Source organism: Heliangelus exortis, chromosome 3, assembly GCF_036169615.1.
Source record: "Heliangelus exortis chromosome 3, bHelExo1.hap1, whole genome shotgun sequence".
In the NCBI taxonomy this organism is placed as follows: domain Eukaryota; kingdom Metazoa; phylum Chordata; class Aves; order Apodiformes; family Trochilidae; genus Heliangelus; species Heliangelus exortis.
Genome location: NC_092424.1, coordinates 86,420,746 through 86,434,089, shown reverse-complemented (window position 1 = coordinate 86,434,089; position 13,344 = coordinate 86,420,746).

The following is a 13,344-nucleotide window of genomic DNA, read 5'->3' as shown; positions in this document are numbered from 1 at the left end:
AGATGGAGGGGGAGTGTTGGCTCACAGAAGGCAATGTTGTTTGCAAGGGCAAATGTCTGTAACCCTGTGTTAACTCCGTGTGAGTGCAGTGCAGGGAGAAGCAGGGCACAGTGGTTATTCACAGGCTGCTTGGATTGCTGATCGTGGGTGGATTTTTCAGGTAAGCTTGTAGCCTCACAAGAACGGGTGAAGTGCTGTTGTTTAGGAAGTCCCATTCTAGAGGGGCAGGTGCTTGTGCTGGGTTTCTCTTTGGTGTAAGGGTGCAGGCAGCAGGCAGGTGTGTGCAGTGACTGTGGTGAGCCAGGTGAAGAGCATTTCCTGGCAATCCGGTTGGGCTTGAACTCTAACGAGAGGAGCAGCACAGGGGTTGAGGCTTGCCAAGGGGAGGCTGTCACCTATGCCTGGCTTTCACATGCTTCAAGGGCAGTGCAGGCAGCAGCAGCAGGTGGCAATCCTCATGAGCTGAGTTACAGGCAGGTGGTGGGTTTTGGGTGGGCTTTTCACAGAGGGTAAAGTAACATCTTGAGGGAGGGAGCCTTGGAACAGCATATGCTGGTGCTTGGTGTCTTGTGTGCTGTGAGGGGGTGTGACTGTACTCAGGAGCCGAGTAATGAGGTGACAAAGTAATGAGTTTTGAGGTAACTGATCAGCAATCTGCCAGTGCCTTCAGGGAGGTCATTGTAAAGATGGAGCCAGGTACTTCAAGATAGGAGAACAGACATGAATTGAAACAAGACTGTGTCAGACTTGGTGTAAGAGAACATTTTCTCTGTGGAGGCAGTTCAGCAGTGGAACAGACTGTCTGGAGAGGTTGTACATTCTTGGAGGTTTTCAAATGCAGTGGGGTAATAATGCCCTGTACAACCTGGTTTCAAGTGATAGTTGACAGTGCTTTGAACTAGATGATTTCCTGGGACCTCTTCCAGCCTGAATTATTCTATGGTCCAGTGAAAAATTCTTTGAAGATTAATTTCAGAACCCAGGAGTTTTCTGTGGTGGGAATTGAGAAACTTCAGAAAGAGTTCTACTGAGTGAGTACATAAGTTGTGAATGGGTTTGCTATGTTAATTTTATTTTTTTTTTTAATACAGACTCTTCAAAATGAAGGGAATTGAAGGCAGAAGGGCATTTCCCATCTCCTTATGCATGTGATCTGAGTGTCACAGAAGCACAATATGACAGTCCTGCAGCTGCTAGCAGGCAAGTTTATTCTGCTTTGAACCCTTAGGCTTATGAACGGTGAATGTTGGACACATAGACTGTTCTTGAAAAATATCTAGTTACTACCAAATAGGTTTTGGTTTTCAGTAAACAACACTAGAATTCTTGTCAATATTTGGAATATCTATGATTTAAAGAAATAGAAATTTACTTTAAGTGGCAAATCAGTGCTCTATCCTTTTAAATAGTAAAAAACATATGGAAGGAGACCCCCCACCTTGAGTAGTGTTATGCTGCCTGTGGAGGATTGAATGATAACTGGATTGCATACATACTCTTAGATTTATTTTGTTACATAATTATAAATTACTATTAATGCACATGTATTAACTCCACCATAGAAAATATTTCCATGGATGTCATTACAATTAAATATGTATAAATATATTTATATATTAAATATGTATAATTCAAAACTGCTCTAGATCCCATGAAGAATTAAAAACTTAAAGAACAACATTAAAAATAAACTATTCCCAAGGGGAAATGAAAGTAATTTGCCCTTGGAGTATATAAAGCTTTTATGTTTTTACAGCATTGCATACCTTTATCAATAAAATATTGATATGCCAACCACGAGAGACCTCATAACTAGTTAAGAATGAAGGATGATGTAAAAAAAAAAAAAGCTGTCTCTGTCCTACCACAAACCTTTTTGTTTTGACTGAAATGGTTATATAAATTTTTAACTTGTTTTAGTAAATGAGCCATAAGAGTAACTTCAGCATAATCAAAATATCTCTTTCATTTCCATTCCAACCAGCTAAGTGTTTACACAGTTTATCAATCAGTAAAAAGAACAAAACAAACCCTCAAATAATATATTTTCTACTAGCAGAAAAAGACAATTTATCCTTGAGTCTTTTGTTAAAATCTTCATATATTTTTGCAGTAAGTGATAATTTTGAAGAAATTAGAATTGCTCTGTCAGATCCCGTTTGGTAAAAGCAGTTGCTACACTAGTCTTAACTAGGTAACAGGCAGGGTTTTCAAGGTTTCAGTGAAATCCTTTTTCATGAGTCTCTGTGTAAAATGATTACTGTAATTCATACTGTAGAGGGAGAACTTCAGATTCTGACAGAATGGTAAGAATGTTTTTATGTTCAGTGTAGTCAAAATGGAAGTTCAGTTCCATGTTACTACTATTTTAATATTTTTTCTTTATTTCCCTAATCTCATAGTTTATAAATCTAATACATTTTGTCCCTTATTCTAATAAGATCAGATAAATAATAAAATAGAATCTAACAAAACCAGGTTTTTATCTAAAAATTATCTACAAACAGAATTCAGATAAATAACTTCAGGTTTTTTGCTATTGTGTGAGACTGCAGGTGTCAAGCACAAGAAAAAATGTGAAAGAAACCCCCACAGTTTAATAGCAAAGCTATGTTGTTTTTTTTATTCAAATTGTCACCCTTTCTGTGTGTCTTGTGTCAACATATATATATGTGCCTACCGTTCTGATTAGGGGTCTGAAGAACAAGTCTTACAAGGAGAGGCTGAAAGAGCTGGCACTTCAGCTGTTAAACCTTAAGAAGAGGAGGTTGAGGGGAGACCTTATTGCTCTCTACAGCCACCTGGAAGGAGGTTGTAATGAGGCAGATGTGGGACTCATCTCATAACTAGCAATTGGACAAGAGGTAAAGGGTTCAAGTTGTACTAGGGGAGGCTCAGATTAGATATTAGGAAAAATTTCTTCACTAAAAGAGTAGTGAAGCATTAGAACAGGTTGTCTGGGGATATGGTGGGGTCCCCATCCCTGGAGGTATCAAAAAAAAAAAACAACAAACGGGTAGATGTGGCACTTTGGGTGATAATTTAGTGGCTAGGGTGGTGTAGGACCAATGGTTGGGCTTGATGATCTTGAAGGTCCTTTCCAATCAAGATAAATTATTAAATAAATAAATATTTCCTGTAAAAATCAGTCAAAAATAGTATTCAATTGATATGTTGACTTCTGTGATACATGAGAAATTTCATCTATTCCTGGGAATCTTGAGATTACCATTCTTTGATGCTGTTCTCACAGACAAATATATATGTCAGATAAACCTTAGTATTCACAATGTCTATTGAGAGGCCCACCTCTGAGGTTAGGTTGTTTATATGTTTCTTGGTGTACCAGAGCTAAGTTTATCTTTCACAGTCACAGTAGACAGCATCTAGGACAGCTACAGTTGGTTGTGCTCAAAGTCTACCTGCCCTCACTCCAGAAGTCTGTACATCTGTCTGTACCACTATACTCTTCTGCTGTGCTGCTGCATTGAAAAATAATGTTCCTATGTCTACACAGAATTTTCATTTTCTAGGGTTTTGTCTTATAAACTGTCAGAAACCTAATTAGACTTGCAAGCTGTTAGGTAGGTCACAGGATTCAAAACCTGAATCTAAGCAGTGAGGACACGTGAGTATAAATTTTGTTTGTTGTGGTTCTGTTGAAGCACCTGGTTTTGTGAGACCAAAACAGGATAGGACCTGGAGTATTTTTGTACTACTTCCATTTGCTTAACACAACTTTGCATATCCCATCTGGGAGAGCAGATGTGTTAATTTATTCTCACTGAGCTTCAACTAGGAAAAATTAGGTGGTTCAGGAACACTAGCTTTCTCCTTTACTGATTTCTGTCCCCAGATTGCCTGTTCAGTTGTGCAGACAAAGCTATTTCTAGGGATGTGCTGAGGATGGTGCCAGCAAAGACTGAAAATCTCTACTGTGTTTTTGTGTCATGGAGTGAAAATGAGCAACCACAACTCCATAAGGCATAATGGTCATTAAGACTAGTTAATGAGAGGTCATGAGTCAAGAGATAAGAGATGAGGCAATTGCTCACCAGTGCAGAAGAAACATCTCACCACAGAAATAAAAGAGGATGACAGAAAAATAGTTTTTTGTAGGAAGTTATTTCTTGAGAGAGGGCAGGGACTTGTGGTACGGGCCACCCAGTGAAGTGGCCTCATTCATAGCACAGTAACTGCTCCCAGCTGAAAGGCAGTGTGGTGATTTGTGAGTGCTCAGCATCCCCATGACCAGGAGATCTGGTACTGGATGCAGTGGTGCACAGCAGTGCTGTGTTTCCAACAGCCAGTTAAGCTACCACACCTTACAACATCAGCCTAGGAGTTTTCCCTGTGATGTCCTTCTCCCCTGCACTCCAGAACTGATGTGCCTCTTCTCCTGCCTAAGCTCAGGGATTGCCTTGTTCTTTTTTCACACTTCTTTGCTCTTGTAATTAAAGCTTGTCATCCAGGTGCCATGATGTGCAGCAAGATGTGCAGTGAATGCAGTAGAGTGGCAGTGGTACAGAACTACATCTGTAGGGCATAGTATATGGGGTCACAGGCTGAGAGTAGTATAAAAAGTGGGCCTACAGAAAAAGTGAAATTATTTCTGTAAAGGTTTTGTTGCATACGTTTGATGTGAGGCTGGATAATGTTAATACTTAGTAAAACCTCTCATTGCACATAATAAAAAAACTGGGATTTTTACAGGTCATTGAGAAAATGTGTGGATGAAAACAGAATGAGTGAGGCTGAAGAGAATGCTATTACCATTCTTCAAACTGATATACATTGTGGCAGTAGCAGTCATGGTATAGAAAAATAAACAATTTTATCAGTGGCCTTCCCTAAATACCATCCTTGCTTTCCAAGAAAGACAGTTGCACACTGCCGAGAAATCAGACTGCAAATATTGCATGTTATAAAGCAAAGAAACTTAAAAATAAATTTATGAATATACATTGATTATAAAACAAAATCTTTATCTACAAAGCACCGTTATAGTAATTCTTCAATATAGTGAAAAATAAGTCCAAACTATGAAAATTGTCTCAGACGCTACCTAAAAGTAAATTCCATAAGTTTGTTATTAAGTATTCATGTAGTAAAAAGACATAGAAAGAAGAGAAGTGGTATTGTAGAAATTAAAGTATCTGAAACAAGATACAGTCTTCATTTTGACCACGACAAGGGATTAGTATCATACTTGAACTGGATAGTGTACATACCAACAGGGAGCAGGTGCACCTTCTCGCTTGACTGAACTGCAATTTTCACCACTTGATAATACCTCAAGTTTCAAGGGGGCTGAAAGCATGTGTGCTAATAGAAATGCCATATTTTAAAATTCTCTTATGAAGTCTACTTTTTTTTTTTTTTTTTCTCTTCTCTCTCTCTCTCTCTCTCTCTCTCAAGTAGTGGAACTGGGGTTAGCAGTATTTGGCAGAATATATTGTTGAAGGTGTAATTATTCTTTGTGTTATGTGGCTTAGAATCCAGTAAAACTTGTAAGCCCTGTGGTATAGAACACAGTGTACAGTGCGAGTACCTGCAGTTAACCATTGGAAATAATAACCAATTTGGTTTTATTGTGGTGGGGTTTTTTTCCTGTTTGTTTTGGTTTGTTTTTTTTTGTTTGTTTGTTTGGTTTGTTGTCTGTTTGTTTGGTTTTTTTAAATTCCCTGTAGCTTCTTGAAATCCGTTGTGTTTGGTTTAATGCTGTAATTCATTTTCCATCACTGCAGACCACTAGGTTTATGAGTTTGTTTTTTCATGCTATATTATGTCAATGCAGGCATCTTTTCTTTTATAGGTATACTTTGGTGATTACTTAGCCTTTTTTAACCAGGAGTATGGCTTTGGTTTCTTACACACTAGTAAGTGTTAATTTTAATGCTGCTTATGTCATATAGGGCCAAAAAAAGGACAAATTTGGAATTTGTTAATCTTCATAATAATTAATAAATATTTTAGAAGGCATTCACAAAATTATCTCAGACATTTTTTTTTTATCCTTCCTCTAATAGGGAGTATCATGATGTGTCTTTTATGTCTTTGCTCCTTCTAGTGTTTCTCTATCCTAAAATGTTACTTTGTTTCAAGCTCCTCAGTCATGCTGAGAGCTTGGCTTCAGTGCAGCGCCTTGTTTCTCCTCACTGAAATACCAGTTTAGCTGAACCTTATTCAATATTAGTACTTCATACTGTTGTATCAGTGGCTCTACATTTACATAAAAAATAGGGACAAGGCACAGTTTTATGAACCTCATTAAAATTCTCATTTTACGTTAACTTGGTTTAAGTCATCTGTGTTCTTTCTTTGGGTAAGCATGGGGAAAAGAACAGTTTTCAAAAGAAGTAATGATGTCACACTGAGGAAAAACAAATGGGAACACTGAACTGGGAAAAAGGCTTTCCCAATATTTAGTGGGAATTTAGGGAAAGCATATATGAAGCAGATAAGCATAGAGTGGTTCTCCTCCCAACGTACCCATTGGCTCTGTCAGAATGTTCTTCACAGAACGCAAGAAGAAGGCTGAATTGTCATTTTTGGAGGCAAAAGGTAGGTTTTCTTTCCCTTCAATTTGTCAAATCACACTTTGTGTCTATTATGTCATTCTTAACAATATTTTTTAATAATAAAACCCATAAAATAATGTCTATAAATCAAATAGCATAATTGATAGACACAATAACTGATGCACTTGAAATGGATCATAGTCTTGGATCAAAGCCCAGTCCCTAGAACATGAGTGTTTCTAATATGCAAAATAAGTAATAAAAAAAAGTGTGGGACTAGTGAATTCTTTATCGAAGCCAAAGAATAGCTAATCTGTGCCTTAAGATGTGTGTTTTAATGTCGTGGTAATAAAAGGGAAAAAATGTTTGTTAGTCTTTAATTTGTAATGGAGATCACATTCTAAAAATTTGCATACTGCTAAAAAAAATAAATAGTTGAGATAGAAATGTAGGATTTATCTATGGAAGCAATTTGAGTGGTCATCCATTTATAATGTTTATAGAAGTTCTGTTCTATTCTTTTCTGTTCCTGTTGTGTTGTTTTTTTTCTCCAAAAAACCCAGAATTTTAAAAAAATCTGAGGGCAGAAGAGGTGATTTTCTCTGAGAGACAGAGTGTAAGTCAGAAACGTTTTCTTCAATGATGAGTGTAAGAATAATTAGGATCCTTCAAGTTTAATTTATTGCTTTTTTTAAAAAAATGATTAAAAGCTATTCTGCATGCAAATTACAGCTCTGTGTGAGCAGATAAGAATTTGAACAATGTAAACTTCCACAATAGAAATGTGTGAATGTTCTCACAATGAAAACGAGTGCTAACTGCTGTATTGTTTGGAACCTTTCTTCTTCATGTTTTAAGTCAAAATAAAAAGATATTTCCATAGTAAATACTAGCCAAATAATAAACTGACTGCCTGATCATTTTATAACATCCAAACTACTGTTTTATGCCTCTTTTTTTCTAAATTATTAGGGGTACTTTTAGTCTTCTGTACATGGGAAAACTGCAACCAAGGCATAAGCTTGGAAGGAACATGTTTGGAGATTTTTCCAGATGGACTGAAGAAACTAGATCAAGAAAAAGCAAAACATTTGATTAATTTCTGACATTCTGAACTTAATGGAAAAGCTGCAGGTAAGTTTGACATTTGGAAAAATAGTGTTAAGAGGAAGTAAAAAAGGCAAGTAACATTAGTAATAGGAAGGAAATATACAACCAAGTAATGATTATACTTCATGAATGGTGAGCTGTCTTGATGTTCTTGTTAAAAGAAGATATGGAATTTAAGATAGTTTAGAGTATAGACAAAGTATAGAATAAGCTTTGTTCACCAAAAAAAAAAAAAAAAACAAACCAAAGAACCAACCCCAAAAAAAGTAATTTGTAATGTTCATCTTGGAAATATGTTAAACAAGCACAAAAATTAGAAATTTTAAAAGTTCTTACTGGCACGAGGAACAGTGAATCGGTTGAACAATTGGTTGTATTCATCTCAATAAAATTGGGCACAAAATAGATTAGCAAGCAGCAGACAACTTCTTCATACAATGGCAAACCTATATATCCTTACTTTTAAATTATTTGAATGCCAAGAGTATACATATGTTAAAAATTAATAGAGAAATTTATGGATGAGGGGCCTGTCAAGCAGTATTAAGCACTCTGATAGAGAAACTCAAAGTCCCTAAGCAGCAGAGTGCTAGAAATGAGCAGGATTGGCAGGGAAATCTGCTTTAACTGTTCCTGTTTTCCAGAGGCTTTGCTGTTGGCACAGAAAGATCAACAAAGGAAGCTGCACAGTCTTTCAGTCATTCCAGTTATTACCTATCAGTTAGTCCACCTCAGTATACCTGTTCTTAGAACTTCAACAAAAACTCACTTTTTCATAATTTGATACAGTTAGAGGGTAATCTTCATGACAAAGGTGAATTTCTTCTGGCTCAGAAGACTAATTCAAAGCCATTTACATTATTTAAACCTAGCATATGGACTGCATAAAGAATCCTGAGTGTTCAGGGATGTCTAGCAGCACAGGAGAGATGATTTTATATTATAGGGAACGACAGCCTCATCTCTAACCAGCAAAAACCTGTACCAAGGACCACAGACACTCCCTTTTGTTTCAAAACAAACAAAAAAGACTCTTTTCTTCCAGGCAAAAAGAAGGAGATGGCTCATCTGGTTTCCTTGGTTCAGGAAATACGTTGATAAATGAGTGAGTTCAGGGAAGATTCTCCAGGATGGCTTGGTCTGTTCAATCTGGGGAAGAGAGAGCTTTTGGGGCCCTAACAGCAGGCTGGCAGGGAGATTGTCTAAGTGATGGAGTCAGTGATGCTTGGTGGAAGGAGAGGTAGTAGACATAAACTGAATTAGGAGGATCTGACAGCATATACGGGAAAAAAAAAAATTAAGAAATAGAACAGATAGCCCAGATAGGTTTTTGCCACCTTGAGTGATCTGTTCTGGGTTCAGTATGACCATACTGTGAGCTAGAGGTTGGACAAGAAAGGTCCCAAGTGCCACTTTCTACCTGAGTCAATGATTAATGACACTTATTGGGCACCTGTATTTAAGTGGAAGTCAACAGTATGGAAAATGCAGAGGAAGTTGCTGTTCTCAGCAATTGCCCCAGAAAATAAATAGTAGGGCAGTAACACAAAGCAGTTGTCACAGAGAAGAACAACATCAGGTTATGGCAGCTGACTTTGAAGTTTTATCATTCAGCCTTTTTGATCAGTAGTGGCAGCAGTTACAGCTGTAGTTTTGGCTTCACTGAAGAGCAACATTTTTTTTACTTTCTACAATTTCTATCCTTTTTTAATTCTGTGATCTTTAACTATGTGGATCATGTATCATTTTGTTGCCAGTCAATACGGATACAACCAGATACTCTCTTTCCATGTATCTTAAGACAAAAAAAATTTAAACACCTGGAGTCAAAAGATGCGGAATATATGCAATCTGTGCAGAGCCAGCCTGTTTATATACATAATGAGGAATAATCTCAGGGTCTTTATTCAGTATTGAAAGCTTTGGTGTGTGTAATGTGTTCTGTAAGACCCAAAGGAATGCTAGGGCTTGAAGCTATTACTAAGACTTAATGTTCCCTGTGCCCAGTAATATAAAAAGTGTAGATGGATACGTGATATAGTAACTACTTTTTCTCCTGTGTAGTTGACAAGGATTTAGTTTAATATATTCTTCCTGTTTCATTCTTTTTTCTGTGAGTGAACTACATTTTTCCTTGGGTTATAGCAGAATCATCATTAGAGGAGTGAGGGGAAAAACACAGAGGGTGATTACAGAAGAGTGATGTTGAAACTCACCACTTTGTAATAGGCAATATAGATAAATACACTATTTAATAATTACAAAACAGTGCAATCTTAGATGTGAAATCCAATTTAACTTGCAGAAGTCTTTCTTGGCTATTGGGATTTCGGGGGCGTTTTCCTCTGTTACCCACCAGAGGGCTCCCATTGTTCTCCAAAGTCGTTCCCGTGCCTCATGGCATAAATTGGAGATTTGCCAGAGATCTCATTGGAAACCAAATCTTCAGGTCCTTCCTTGGAGAAGTTTCTCATTCTCACAGAAGTTTTAGCATAGCAATAACTTCAGGGGTTGGTTTGTAATATATGAGTAATTTTTGTAGTTAAGTGTATATCAACTTCAAAGTAAATAAAATTTTTCAAAACGAAAATATGTTGTTCCAAATCTTTTTCTGCCAAGTTCTGTCACTGTTGATGGCACCATTGCTTTGCAAAGCATTCAAGCCTGTTATTCAGTGCCATCATAAAAATTTCCATTTCTGTAGCTATGCCCAACTAATGCATATCTAACTTTTGCTATTTCTTCAGTTATATATCGAAGAATAAATCTTTTTCTACTGTTGTATGACTGACTTATCTAAAACAGTTTCCCATATTTGCAACTATAGCATTTTCATTCTGAACACTGATGAACTTTCAAATTCAAGAAGAGGTGGAATATCATATTAAATCTAGTCATTTTGATCTTTTCATCTTCCAGTCTCTGTTGCTTTCTTGTTTGTGGCATGGCAGACAAGCTGCTAAGGGGGTTGTGTAACCCAGTCTCTCTCTCTTAGGTACTGACAGACCTTAGTGTATGTTTTGATTCCTTTGTTCCAGCAACCGTTTTGTTTTGTCTTCAAAATGCTCAGTTAATTTGCCAGAATTTGCCCCCTTTTTGATACAGCCCACTGAAATATGGAATGCCCATCATAAGCCAGTCCACAGAGCCTGCATTCATGTCTTAAAATACCCTTTACTAATAAGTTTTTTTTAATACCTAAAGTGCCACGTGATCAGTTAATGGCCGTGAAAGTTATGATTTCTAAATTTTCTACATCTTATTTATATTTACCTTTTATAGGAACAGTTAGTACATGTTTTTCTTAGTGTCATTCTGATTAATCTTCTTTTATTTCTTCATGTATTTCACATTGTGGTTTAATGTGGTTTAAATCTTCTGTAGCGCAAGTGTTGGTTTGTGGGTTTTTTTCCTTCTTACCACACAAGTAATACAGCACATTATAGTAATTTAATGTTTTTTAAATAAGCAAATGCAAAAAAAAAAAAAAAAAAAAAAAAAAATCAGGATTATTAAATCTTCAGATCTTTTTTAATATTTAGTAAGTGACACAGATAGTGTTTTTTCCTTCTAAATACTAGAGATGTGCCAATTTTGAGTAAAATGATGCAAGGCTCAAGGTACTAAATCATTATATACTTGTTGGTTTTTTGTGCATATATTTATTTAATATTAGAAGAAACTTTCCAATCTTGTTTCTTTACTGTTATCATTTTCTTTCTTATAGTTGCCAAAGAAAAAAGAGAAATTCTGCTCTAGTCAAGGTAACACTTGACTATAATGCATTCATTGTCTCCAGACTTTAACCAGAGGAAAGAGGAAGTGCTCAAAAGAATTGGATGCACACGTCATACCCGTTTGTAAAGGTGAAGAGCATCAAGATGTATCACAAAGCATGTTTTCAGTCACTTAGAGAAGAAAAACTTGTGAATTTCATATGCAGAAGAACTGAATATATTTACCCAGATAAGTCTGTAGCCAAATTGTTTGTTCAGTGCTGGTGATATAGAAGGTGTAGAGCAAACAGAGTCTGCAAATAATTTGCTTTTTGTGCCAGTATGCTTGTTGTTACAAGAGGGTATTTTAAGGTGTGGAATTTGACCAGCATGGAAAAGTCTACAGGACTCCTAAGAGTAGCCCTCCAACACATAGGCATTTATCAAGAAATATTAAGCAGAGCTCTTTGGAAATATACAGTGGGAGGATGACAGTGGGCAGAAGCAGAAATGAGATCTTCTGACTGGATGTAAGGAGAAATATCTTCACCATGAGGACAGTCAAGCAGTGGAGCAGGTTGCCCTCAGAGGTTACACTCTCCCTCCTTGGAGGCATTCAAGACCTGGCTTGCTATAGCTACACAACTTTTTTGGTAGCATACCCTACCAGTACTCTTAAACTGATGAAGTCATTCTATTGTAGATGTTGCTTAAAATTGCCCCTCGGTTACCTAGTCTCATCAGTTGCTTATTTTCAGTTTGTTTGCCATACTGTGTGTCAGTTCAGCTTTATAATGTTTGGGCATAGTCACCACTGCGGTCTCTCTACTGATGATCACAGGTATGCATTTTTTTACTTTTCTACAACATCAACTTGCTAATCTTTAAGAAATTAGTTTTATTTTTAGGGCAGTGCACTTTTAAGTAGTATTCTCAGTGTGTTTTTCTATTCTAGTATTTTATAGTTTATAAAACATTTTCCAATACATGAGCATTTATCTTATGATGGTTACATTTACCATCATCTTAGCTCAGGTGCTGCCTTACAGTAATCACCTTTGAAGCCATAGCTATTGCAGATTACACTAAATAGGTTTTATTCCATTTGGCTTTTAGTTTTTCTGACTTATTCCATTTGGCTTTTAGATTTTCTGACTCTTGTCATTATTCAAGCAAATAACACAGTACACCAATATGCTGAAAATACAAGCACTTTCTTCAAACATACCTGACATGCATAGTGTAGACTTTTAAATAGCTAGCAACAACGTTATCAATGCTTTAGACCTATTTTCTTCTTCAAAACAAGGACTGGATAGATCCATGTGTACTGATTTTTGAGGCCTTCCATATGACTGCTGTTAAAACTCAGACTTTTTCTGTTATGAACCAGGTCTGCAAGCATGACCTTGGTATCCCTTCCAGTGTGAGAGAGAACAGGCTTGAATGAAGTGACTGACTGATCAAATAGTTTTTGAAATAAAAGCAGTTACAGGTTAGACAAGGAATTGCTAGGCAACTTCAAAACTCATTTCAGTCCTGCTTTTCCCCATTCTAATTTTTCAACTTTCAAAAAATTAATGCTCTTACAAGTACTTAGAACATTCCCTTATAGTCTGGAGATTTTTCAGCTGGTGCTATGAAACTATCACATTTCCTCTAGGAAAACAGCTTTAAACTGAGGATAGGACTTTGCTTTACTCAGCTACAAAATACTGTGAATAGTTTGCTATTGACTTGAAGATCCTCCAGTAGGAAATAATTACACCTCTGTTTTTCTAGGGTGATTCAGATTGCCCAGGAAAAGGTGATACAGTGAAATAAAAGGTGAAGTTACACTTACAGGAACAAATGCTGTAGGGGCTAAGCCTACTGAGTGGTGTGTAGTGTTTTTGAATGCTGTAACTTTGAGAGGTAATGATACCTTTGTGCACAGGGCTTAAAAATGATGGGGTTTTACAGAAAGAAACACAAAGTAGCAATAATGTAGCTGTGCT